Below are 12,319 nucleotides of genomic sequence, written 5' to 3'. Positions count from 1 at the left end.
TTTGTAGGTGGTTATCATGTCTCCCCTTACTCTTCTGTCTTCCAGGGACTTGAGATTTAGCTACCGTAGCCTTTTCTCGTAGCTCATGCCTCTCAGTTCTGGGACGAGTCTGGTGGCATACCTCTGAATATTCTCTAACTTTGTCTTGTGTTTAACTAGGTATGGACTCCAGGTTGGAGTTGCATACTCTAGAATTGGTCTGACATAAGTGGTATATAGGGTCCTGAACGGTTTCTTACACAAGTTTCTAAATGCAGTGCTTATGTTTCCCAATCTAGCATATGCCACTGATGATATCGTTTTGATGTGGGCCTCTGGGGACAGGTTCGGTGTGATATCAACTCCAAGATCTTTCTCTCTATTTGACTCTTGCAGGATTTCACCTCCCTGATGGTATCCTGTGTTCAGCCTCCTGCTCCCTTCGCCTAATTTCATTATTTTATACTTTCCTGAGTTAAACTTTAGTAGCCATTTTCCAAACCATTCCTCCAGTTTGTCCAGGTCGTCCTGTAGTCTCTGTTTATCTTCATCTTTTTTTATTCTTCTCATAAGTTTTGCATCATCGGTCGTCTCAAAGGTTGGGGAAAATCATCTCCTGTTGTCTTTTATTGTTGAACTTGAAGCTGTTGCTTCTTGTGTGAGTTACATTGTATTTGTTAAGGAAGTGATCTGGCTTAATGTCTACCAGTCTGTACAGTATGTTAAAGGTCTCGATGAGATCAACCGTGTCGTATCTGGTCTGCTCTGTTGACAGTCCTGAGGCCATCAACCTTTCCTGGTGAGTTGACCGGTCTGGGATGATTTGTGTCACTATGCGTTTAACTTTTTACAAAGTAGATATGATCTTTTGTTTAAGTTTAGCTTCCAACACCACCACACAGCCGTACACCAGACCTTGGGAACCTGGAAGGAGCCTTAAGTGGAGCGCCTAACTCCCTCACACATTACGGGCTCACCATAGCCCGTGCTACATAGACACTTCGTTCTGAGTAGCTAAATCTAAAACAACAACATCCCTCACAGAAATCTTAGGTGAGGTTTAGGTGAAGCGCACCATAGACTTGTACAATTGTATAATCACTGTTTTACAGATAAAGGTTTGTTTGAGTATTCAACTTTCAATGATTGCAGGATTAAATAGGTCCTTTTCTTGATCAAAATGCTGCAATCCACAGTGCCTATGTACATGCGCTTTGTTTTATCTTGTCCTTAAAGGCCTATTACTTTCCATATGACTTCTCTCAGTTTAAAGTACACACACTTATGTGAGCGTCCACTAGCTATTTCAGGTGTGCAACTTATACAAATATATTTATTTATTTTTTATTCACATACAAGAAGGTACATTGGGTTTATGAGGGTACAGACCATTAAAGTTTCACATTCTTGTAAAGCCACTAGCACGCATAGCGTTTCGGGCAGATCCTTAATCTAACATAATTTTAAGAAAATAATTTCTAGCAAAATTATAAAAACATTTTTACATGTACATTGTAAGAGTATAAAAAATACAATGCATAAGTATAAAAAATACAATGTAAGAAATTTGTCAGAAAAAAAGTAGGTACATTAAAGTAAATTTAAAGGTTATCCACAGGTACATTTTAGCATAATTTGAGGATTATTGCAAGATGTAATGTAGCAAATTATGTGTGCATAACATGATATAAGATAACAACAATGATTACAAAGGGAAAGTTGTATGGCATAGGTACATATATTGGGGAATTGGGTAGCACTAGATACAGTGCGAGTTTCAAGCACAAGGTAGGAAACTATGAAGATTAAATTAGGTAATTTTTGGTTTTATTATTGAATAAGACAAAAGTCTGACAGCTTTTCAATTCGTTAGGGAGTGAGTTTCATAGACTGGGTCCCTTTATTTGCATAGAGTGTTTACATAGATTAAATTTGACTCTGGGGATATCAAAGAGCTATTTATTTCTGGTGTAGTGATTATGTGTTCTATTACATCTGTCCAAGAAGAGTTTCAGAACAAGGTTTGCACTTAAGAACAGGGTTTTGTAAATGTAATTGGCACAAGAGAATGTGTGGAGCGAGGGCATGTTTAGCATGTTTAGGGTGTGACGGTAACGCGTTGGTGTTCGGCTGTTTATGGCTAGGGGTATGGCCTCGTCACATAGTTATAAAAAAAATAGAAAAAAAACTGGAACTTCGTCTGTGGTAAGGTAAGGAGAAGACACACAAAACACAAGTAAACTTTAACAATGAAATTTTAATTACGTTAAATAAATCAAAACATGAAAAAATGGACAAACAAATTTGTATAATAAAATCAATCAATCAAAATAATAAGAATACTTAAATGACACAATGAAAAGTTACGTTAAGGCAAAATAACAAGAAGTGCAACACAAAGTTAAATGGGAGGTGCTGGAATATTGGCTTTAAGCTATCACCTCTCTCAGTACACGCTAACGTCTAGCTGGGAGGAGTGGTAACCACGAAAGCACGGAACATTCTGAGGTCTGAGGTCGTGGCGACCCCAGACATCAAGTAGTATGGGGGGCGAGTGCAGGTGCAGCCAGACCGGCGACCAATCAGCGGGGCCGGTAGCGATCAACGAGTAGTTTGGCGGTTTGAGTCTGAACAGGTGTCTCTGGCTGCAACGTTTTGCTCACCCTGGCAAGCCTTGCTGGTGTTGTTGTCGTTGTTGGACATGTCTTCCATAGTCGTTTTATATAATTTCGACGACGTAATTATGGAGGGAAGAGCAGGCTCAATCTCTTGAAGGAGATTATCGTCACAAGGGATTTAAACAGGGTGGGTTGAGTGTTGTCTGAAAGCAGAGTTAGTTATTGTCCTGATAGCAGATTTTTGCTGGGTGATGATGGGCTTGAGGTAGTTTGCAAAGGTTGAGCCTCATGCACAGATACCATATGTAGGATAGGGATAAATTAGCGCGAAGTATAGTGAGAGGAGAGCAGACTTTGGAACATAATATCTGATTTTAGAGAGTATACCAACCGTTTTTTGAGACTTTCTTAGTTATGTGTTGTATGTGGCTGCTGAAGTTGAGTCTCTTGTCTAAGTATAGGCCAAGGAACGTTCCACCATTTTTATTGCTGATGTTAACGTTGTATATCTGAAGCTGAATTGCATTTGTTGATTTGCTTCCAAATATGATGTAGTAGGTCTTTTCTATGTTTAGTAGGAGTTTGTTCGTTGACATTCACAAGTGAACTTTTTTTACTTCATTGTTTAGAATTTTTTTAATGTGTGTGGGTTGGGGGTCTGAGTAGCTGAGGGTAGTATCGTCAGCTAATAATATAGGTGTAAGAATGTTAGAGACATTAGGCAGATCACTGATGTATATAAGAAATAGGAGAGGTCTTAGGATGCTGCCCAGTGGCACCCCTACGGTTAATGGTAGAGTGGGAGAGGTTATATCATTGATGGCTACATATTGGTGTCTGTCACTAAGATAGGATCGAATATAGTCCAGGGCAAGGCCTCGGATTCCATAATGGTGGACCTAAAGTAAGAGGTAGTTGTGGTTAACAGTATCAAGGGCCTTTCTCAGGTCAATGAAGAGTCCAATCCGAAACTCATTTTTGTCATGGGCTGAGTAGATATTTACTACTGTTTAGTAGAGTAGATGCAGAATATAGCTAGATGTTTGACATTTGTTTTGTTTACCTTGCATGGAATAGAATTAGTCAGTTGTTGTGGGTTGCATCACGCGGAATGGCATAAGGGACGCATCAGTACAGCCTAACAGTTTTCCTGTTCCAGAAAACGTAAAACCAAGTAAACCAAAAGTCCGAAATATTTAAGGACTTTTGGTCTTTGTGGTCTTCGTGGCGTAGTGGTAAGACGCTCACCTGGCGTTCCGCGAGCGCTTTGTCTTGGGTTCGTATCCTGGCCAGGGAGGATTTATTGGGCGCAAATCCTTAACTGTAGCCTGTGTTTAATTCAACAGTAAAATGGGTACTTGGTTATAAAAGTTGTAAAAACGATTCTTCGCGGGGGTCGTATTCCAGGGACCATAGGATTAAGGACTTGCCCGAAACGCTACGCGTACTAGTGGCTGTACAAGAATGTAAGAACTCTTGTATATATAAATAAAATAAGTAAATAAATAAATAAGTAAATAACAAGGTTTTTAGTGAATTATTTGAGTTACTCCAGGAACTGGCTGAGGAGTAACGACTCTCTTATGACTTAATCTTAGAAAACGGAAGAGTTTGGGAATAAGGGAGACTTGCATAAATTTCTTTTCTCATCACGGTTAATCTTAATAATTATAATAATTCATTGTGCCAGAGGACAGGAAGCCAGAGTGTATTCATACACGTTAGGCGTATATCAAGGTCTCTTCCCCCCAAGGTCGAATTACTGACCCCGCCCAGGATGCAACCCCACAACAAGCTGACTAATTCCTGAGTACCTACTTACTACTGGGTGAACAGAAACATTGGGTGAAAGGGAATGTGCCCAACCATTTCTTTCCCGCCGGGATTTGAACCCGGAATTTTCGATTGTACGTCAAGAACGAACCCGACTGTACTGCCGGGACCCACCTAAGATCCCAATACTAATAAGAACCCAACCTTTAGAGCTGACCTGTGAGCCATTAACACTAGTGGCCTCGACTAGAACAAAAAGCCGGCGGCTTGTCGAAGGTCCCTCTATTTGCCTTAATGATCTTTTCCAGCTGTACTTAAAAAGTTAACAGAGCTTTGGCATTTACGGCTTCGGCGGGTATGAGGCTCCATGGGTTAATAATCCTGTGGGTGAAAAAGCATCTCCTGTTCTCAGTCCAACACTGTGGCTTGTTGAGCTTGAAACCGTTGTTCCTTGTTTGTGTTACATCTGACCTTTCGAAGAAGTTTTCCGGATAAACATCCTACAGTATTTTATTTCCTCCAAAATCAGCTCAGTATTTTAAAAGTTTCAATAAGATCTGCCCTGTAATGCTTGGTTTGCTGAGTTGTTAGCCCTGTGGCCCTCAACCATTCTTGATACGTGAGTTGACTTAGCTCTGGAATGATTTTTGTTGCCCGGTGTTGCACTTTCTACAGAGCAGCTATATCATTCTCAAGATTTTTTTTTTTTTGAGATATATACAAGAGTTGTTACATTCTTGTACAGCCACTAGTACGCGTAGCGTTTCGGGCAAGACCTTAATCCTACGGTCCCTGGAATACGATCCCCTGCCGCGAAGAATCGTTTTTTCATCCAAGTACACATTTTAATGTTGCGTTAAACAGAGGCTACAGTTAAGGAATTGCGCCCATTAAATCCTCCCCGGCCAGGATGCGAACCCATGACATAGCGCTCGCGGAACGCCAGGCGAGTGTCTTACCACTACACCACGGAGACTGAAGAGGTATATGAGAGACAAGATGAGGTATCCAAGCCATGCTTGGATTCAGTAATCTAATTGGAGGCGCACCAGCGATTTATACAATTGAATCACTACCTTCTTTTCCTTGAAATCGACGGTACGTTTGATTATTCCAAGTGTTTGGCTAGCTTTGTTGACTGCTGTGCCTACCTGCTGTGCAACTTTTATTGAGTGGTGGATATTGACTCCTATGTCCTTTTCTTCATCAATCTGCTGTAATGTAATGTTATTAATTTGGTAGTTGTGGCGTGGGTCGTTGTGCCCCACATGCAGGGTCTTGCTTTTGTCAATATGAAAAAGTATTTGCACAATTTGTGGAGTTCCTGCAGATCTTTTTGTAAGGATTCAACATCATTATCATTTCCCACTTGGTCATAAATCTGTCTCATTTGCAAATTTGATGGTGTGGTTTGAAACAGATGAACAAACAAAGCATTAGACAATTGGCCATGTCTTACATATTAGTATTAGTTAGAAACAGCCCTCGTAGTGATAATTGTGTCATTTATAAAATACCTTATAAAGACTGTAATAAGTTCTATGTTGGGCAAACATCTAAAGATTTGAAATGTAGAATTTCGCAACATAAATACTCTGTAAGACATGACCAATTGTCTAATGCTTTGTTTGTTCATTTGTCAGAAGATGCTCACCAAATTGATTGGGAGATGGCTTCTTCAATAACGAATTGTAAAAGCACCTATAACAGAAACATAATTGAATCTGCTCTGATACAGATCACAAAAGAAAGTAATTTGAACATTAGCAGCGGTTTATATAACTTAGATCATTTTTAATAGATCAATTAAAGGGCGATTTAAGTAGGATCATTGATACACATTTGTCTCGCTAATTCATTGTAAATATTTACTATTTTATGCTATTATTATCCATGTGTGGGCCTGTGTGTGGTTATGAATGGGAGCTGCATCGGATGGGCCAATAGGCCCTCTGCAGTTTTTGTGCGGCTCATATTTGTGTCCACGTATTGTACCTCACCTCACTCCACCATTCTCTCCTGCCTATTTATATCCAGCACTCGACCTGTAAAACCACTCCTTCTGAAGATGTATTAATATACGAAAGTACTTAAGGAAATTCCTGTTTCAAATTTCCTCCGTGGTCTGACACTGTTATATATATATATATATATATATATATATATATATATATATATATATATATATATATATATATATATATATATATATATATATATATATATATATATATATATATATATATATATATATATATATATATATATATAAACTGACGATTGAAAACGACAGGAAGTTTTAGATTTATGATTCTGGCACGAATCTTCTCGATATTCCTTACGTTTTCTTCACTGAAGCAGGAAGGTTAAAATTAACTCCAAAGTTCATTTTCACTTTTTATTTGGGTCTGACGCCTAATGATGCATTTCATAAGGTCTCACCTCACATTCTCAAAGATAAATTCTACTGTTGTTGTAGTTTGTTGTTTAAGATTCAGCTACTGGGAACAAAAAGTTTTAAGTAGCACGGGCTATGGCGAACCCGTAATGGACTTACCTGGCACAGGAGCGGAGCTCTGACCGGAGAGAGCTTTTTTCAGGGATATTCCTGCGCGGGCCCTAAGCCTCTTTCTGGCCCAGTACGTGTTGCTTGTTTCTGTTTTACTTGGGCGGAGTATGAGTTTTTATGACTCGTATGATCGCTTCAGTAAGATATATATATATATATATATATATATATATATATATATATATATATATATATATATATATATATATATATATATATATATATATATATATATGTCGTACCTAGTAGACAGAATGCACTTCTCGGCCTACTATGCAAGGCCCGATTTGCCTAATAAGCCAAGTTTTCCTGAATTAATATATTTTCTCTAATTTTTTTCTTATGAAATGATAAAGCTACCCATTTCATTATGTATGAGGTCAACTTTTTTTTATTGGAGTTAAAATTAACGTAGATATATGACCGAGCCTAACCAACCCTACCTAACCTATCTTTATAGGTTAGGTTAGGTAGCCGAAAAAGTTAGGTTAGGTAGGTTAGGTTGTCGAAAAAACATTAATTCATGAAAACTTGGCTTATTAGGCAAATCGGGCCTTGCATAGTAGGCTGAGAAGTGCGTTCTGGCTACTAGGTACGACATATATATATATATATATATATATATATATATATATATATATATATATATATATATATATATATATATATATATATGGCATAATGTCCTTCTGTTTGGCAATGTATGCCTCACCGTCCCTCCAAGGAGGGACAAATCACTTGCTTCCTCGGTCCTGAGGGCGATAAATGAATACCCAAGGGGGGACAACCTAGTTCGCCTGCCTCTCCGAGCAAAACACACCCACCGCAGAAATGGTAACAACAACATACCGGAAACGTACAAAATCAGAGCACAAATCACCAAGAAAATTGAAGAGGGAAATACCGCAAGTGCTATTAGAGTCCTCACCAGTGACGAGAAAATTGCTCCTCGAAACTCAGCCACAGCACGGGCCCTGCAAAGCAAGCACCCACCCAGAGCCCCTCAAGGCGACAACATCGTTCCGCCATCAGCCGACACCATTTCAGACCCATTAACAGTTGGTGAATCTGAGGTCTACAAAGCAGCCCTTTCTTTTCCACCTGGGTCAGCAGGCGGCTTTACAGGGTTAAAACCTCAACATATCAAGCAAATGTTAAATCCTGCGGTCGGTGATGCTGCACAAGATCTTCTTATGGAACTCACAAGGTTCGTCAACATGTGTCTGGCTGGTGAGATACCTGAGGTCATCAGGCCTCTCTTTTTTGGTGCCTCCCTCTGTGCTCTCAAAAAGAAGGACGAAGGAATCAGGCCAATCGCTGTTGGCAACACTCTCCGACGCCTGATTGCCAAGGCTGCTACGAGGGTTGTCAGCCAGCAAGCGGCTGAATTGCTGAAACCAATCCAGCTAGGATTTGGAATCCCCCAAGGCTGTGAAGCGGCTGCCCATGCAGCACGAGCATACATCACAAACATTTCTGATGAAAAGGCCCTGCTCAAACTGGACTTTAAGAATGCCTTCAACATGGTAAGAAGAGATGCAGTACTTTGTGCCGTACATCGCCATTTCCGGCCCCTCTACCCGTTCATACTATCATGCTACAGTGGCGAGTCAAAACTGCTCTTTGGTGAACATGAAATCAGATCATGTGAAGGTGTTCAGCAAGGTGATCCTCTTGCTCCCCTTCTTTTCTGCTTAGTCTTAAAAGAAATCACCGAAAGCTTGTCCAGCGAGTTCAACATCTGGTTTTTGGATGATGGCACTATAGCTGGCACCGTAGACCACCTCTTGTCAGATATCAGGAAAATAAGGGAGCAAGAAGTAAGCCTGGGTCTCGTCCTGAACCCTTCCAAGTGTGAAGTAGTCTCCTCCAACCCAGACATCGTAGCTAGAATAAGGTCTGCCTTGCCTGGAGCCCATGTCATTAGGGCCGAGAACAGCACCCTCCTTGGAGCTCCCCTCGGGTCTAACGCCATTGAGGAGATCCTCGACAAGAAAATCGCAGACCTTAGGAGGATGGAAGACAGAATAGGTGACATCGATGCCCACGATGCTTTTTATCTCCTCACCAAATGCCTATCCCTTCCGAGGCTAACCTACTTTCTGAGGTGCGCCCCATCTTACAACAACCCAAAGCTTGACGAGTATGACCTCCTACTGAAGACCATGCTGGAAAAAGTTGTTAACCTCTCTCTCAACGAATGCCAGTGGAAACAAGCCACTCTTCCTGTCAGGCTCGGTGGCTTGGGTGTCCGCACCGCCACCCAAATTGCAGTCCCAGCCTTCCTGTCTTCCTCCTCAGCATCAGATGACCTGGTTAAGGAAATTCTACCTGACACCCTGAGTGATGTAGCGGGGATACAGGACCCCCACTACACGGAATGTGACACGAAATGGGGTGCCATGACAGACCCAGCACTCAGACCAGCCATGCCGAAAGCCAAGAAACAATCCAGTTGGGACAGCCCCATTGCAGACAAAGAAGCCACAGCTTTGCTGGAGGCAGCAACAACCCCCAGTGATCGTGCACGCCTCACAGCTGTGCAGGCTCCCCATGCAGGGGACTTCCTTCTGGCAGTCCCTATGTCTGCGACAGGCACACGTCTTGATCCGCAGGAGCTCCGTATTGCAGTCGCTCTCCGCCTTGCTGCCCCTATCCACACTGTTCACAGGTGTATTTGCGGCGAGGCAGATGCTGACGAATATGGATTGCATGGCCTGCACTGTGGAAAATCGGGTGGTTGGCACACTAGACACGACGAAGTCAACGACATCATTAAAAGAAGCCTTGCCTCTGCTCAGTGTCCAGCGGAGAGAGAGCCCCGCAACCTACTGAACCGTGACTCTGTTAGCTTTGCCGGCCGACCAGACGGAATCACACTGCGTCCGTGGAAGGGTGGCAGGCAGTTAGCATGGGACTATACTTGCGTATCCACCCTGGCAACGACATACATCACCCTCTCTGCCGGCACGGCAGGAGCCGCAGCGACACACAGAGAAAAACAAAAGTCAGTTAAGTACAGGCAATTAGATCAAAGGTACAACTTCGTTCCAATAGGGTCTGAGACCCTAGGCCCATGGGGTGAGAGTGCAAGAAGGTTTCTTAAGGATCTTGGTTCCAAGCTCATTGACACCACAAGAGACCCTAGAGCAGCAAGTTTTCTCTTTCAGCGCCTCAGTGTCGCGATCCAGAGGGGAAATGCCCGCTGCATCCTCGGTTCCTGCCCGGCGTCGGAGGAGTTCGAGGAAATCTACAGCCTCTAGGAAGCGAACTTTTTCTTGTGTCCTCTTAATGTTCATTTTTTGTATAAAATCAGATATGTAACTGTATAACCTTGCATAATAAAGTGTACATCATAATAAAAAAAAAAAGGGGGTGGTAGGAGAAGTGAACACTCTTTCGTATTCAGAGTTAAATGTCAAGTTTTTCCCTGAGTGCTCTGTGTTCCCTTCTCTGAGGCTGTGGGTCCCTATAATTACACCAGTGGTGGTACCCCCCTATATATATATATATATATATATATATATATATATATATATATATATATATATATATATATATATATATATATATATATATATATATATATATATATATATATATATATATATATATATATATATATATATATATATAAGGGGTACCACTTCTGGTGCAAGTGTAGGGACCCATAGCCTCGGAGAAGAAAATAATGAGTACTCAGAGAAGACCTTGTGAATCCTCACTGAACACTTTGATATTTTCTTCCCCTACCACCCCTATTCTTTTTGTGCGTGTGTGTATGTATATATCTAACTTTATTACAAATTTCATTACACAAAAAGGGTTACAACATTGGTTACATGCAAGGTACAAGACTACTTGTCACAAGTTGTACAGCTCCTCCAGCTCCTCAGATGGCGGGCAGGAACCATGGATGCAGTGAGCATTTCCTCTCTGGATCGCCACACTAAGGCGCTGAAAGAGAAAACTGGCGGCTCTAGGGTCTCTAGCTGCTTCAATTAGCTTGGACCCCAGCTCCTTCAAAATACTTGCAGCAGTTTTACCCCAGGCACCAAGTGTCTCTGAGGCAATGTGGACAAAATTGTAGTGGTGATCAAGGTCTCTGTATTTACGTGACTTGGCTGCTTCCCGGTGATTGGCAGCACCTCCTGCCTGTGCAGCACTGAAGTTAACATAGGTGTTGGCTAAGGTTGAAACGCAAGTGTAGTCCCACACCAACTGTCTACCATTCTTCCAGGAGTTCACCGTGATCCCGTCTGGGCGACCGACAGGCTCATCAGAGTTGCGGGGCATTAGGTAATGGGGCTCTCTCTCTGCTGGACAACCGGCTGTGGTAAGGCTTCTCTTGATAATGTCGTTAACCTCGCCGTTTCTTGCGTGCCATCCTCCTGTCCTTTGGCAAAGAAGGCCATGCCGTCCGTACCTGTCGGCCACTCCCTGTATCCCTGTATCCCTGCCCGTTGAACTAGGTGCTCAGGTAGGATTTCCTTCACCAAGTTGTCAGACCCCCACTGAAGAGGACAGGAACGCTGGTACCGCAATTTGTGTTGCTGTGCGCACGCCAAGGCCCCCGAGTCTGACAGGAAGGGAGGCCTGTTTCCACTGTGAGTCGCTGAGGGAAAGATTGAGGGCTTTTTCCAGTGTTGATTTCAGCAAGCTGTCGTACTCTTCTAATTTAATATTGTTGAAAGATGGCGAACATCTTAGAAAGTAGGTCAGCCTGGGGAGGGACAAGCATCTGGTGATGAGGTAAAGTGCATCATGAGCATCGATGTCTTCAATCCTCTCGTTCATCCTCTTCAGGTCAGTGATCTTCTTACCAAGGACCCCGGCATTCCTTCCAAGAGGAGCACCTAGGAGTGTGCTGTCCTCAGGGTTAGTTGTATGAATGTCAGGCAAAACAACCTTTATTTGCTCTATTATGTTCTGGTTGGTGGAGGTTATTTCGCACTTGGAAGAGTTCAGGGTGAGGCCTAGACTTGCTCCTTAATTATTCTTATGTCATCCAAGAGAGTACCATCGGCTGGGGAGCCGGCTAGAGTACCATCGTCCAAAAACCAAATGTTGAGCTCACTGGACAGGTTATCGGTGACTACCTTGATAACTACGCAGAAAAGAAAAGGAGCAAGGGGGGTCACCCTGTTGGACACCTTCTTGTGATTCAATTTCATGTTCCCCAAAAAGTGAGAATATTGCAGAAATAGTCTGCTAAACATCATACAAATTGCTATCGAAATATATAAATTAACGTAAATATAAACACTATAAATTCATGTAAATTAAATAAATATAAATTTCACAGGCCGGTTACCCCACAGTGTGTGTGTGTACTCACCTAGTAATGTGTGTGTGTGTGTGTGTGTGTGTGTGTGTGTAC

Source organism: Procambarus clarkii, chromosome 43 (assembly GCF_040958095.1).
Source record: "Procambarus clarkii isolate CNS0578487 chromosome 43, FALCON_Pclarkii_2.0, whole genome shotgun sequence".
Lineage (NCBI taxonomy): Eukaryota > Metazoa > Arthropoda > Malacostraca > Decapoda > Cambaridae > Procambarus > Procambarus clarkii.
This window is presented reverse-complemented; position numbering follows the sequence as displayed.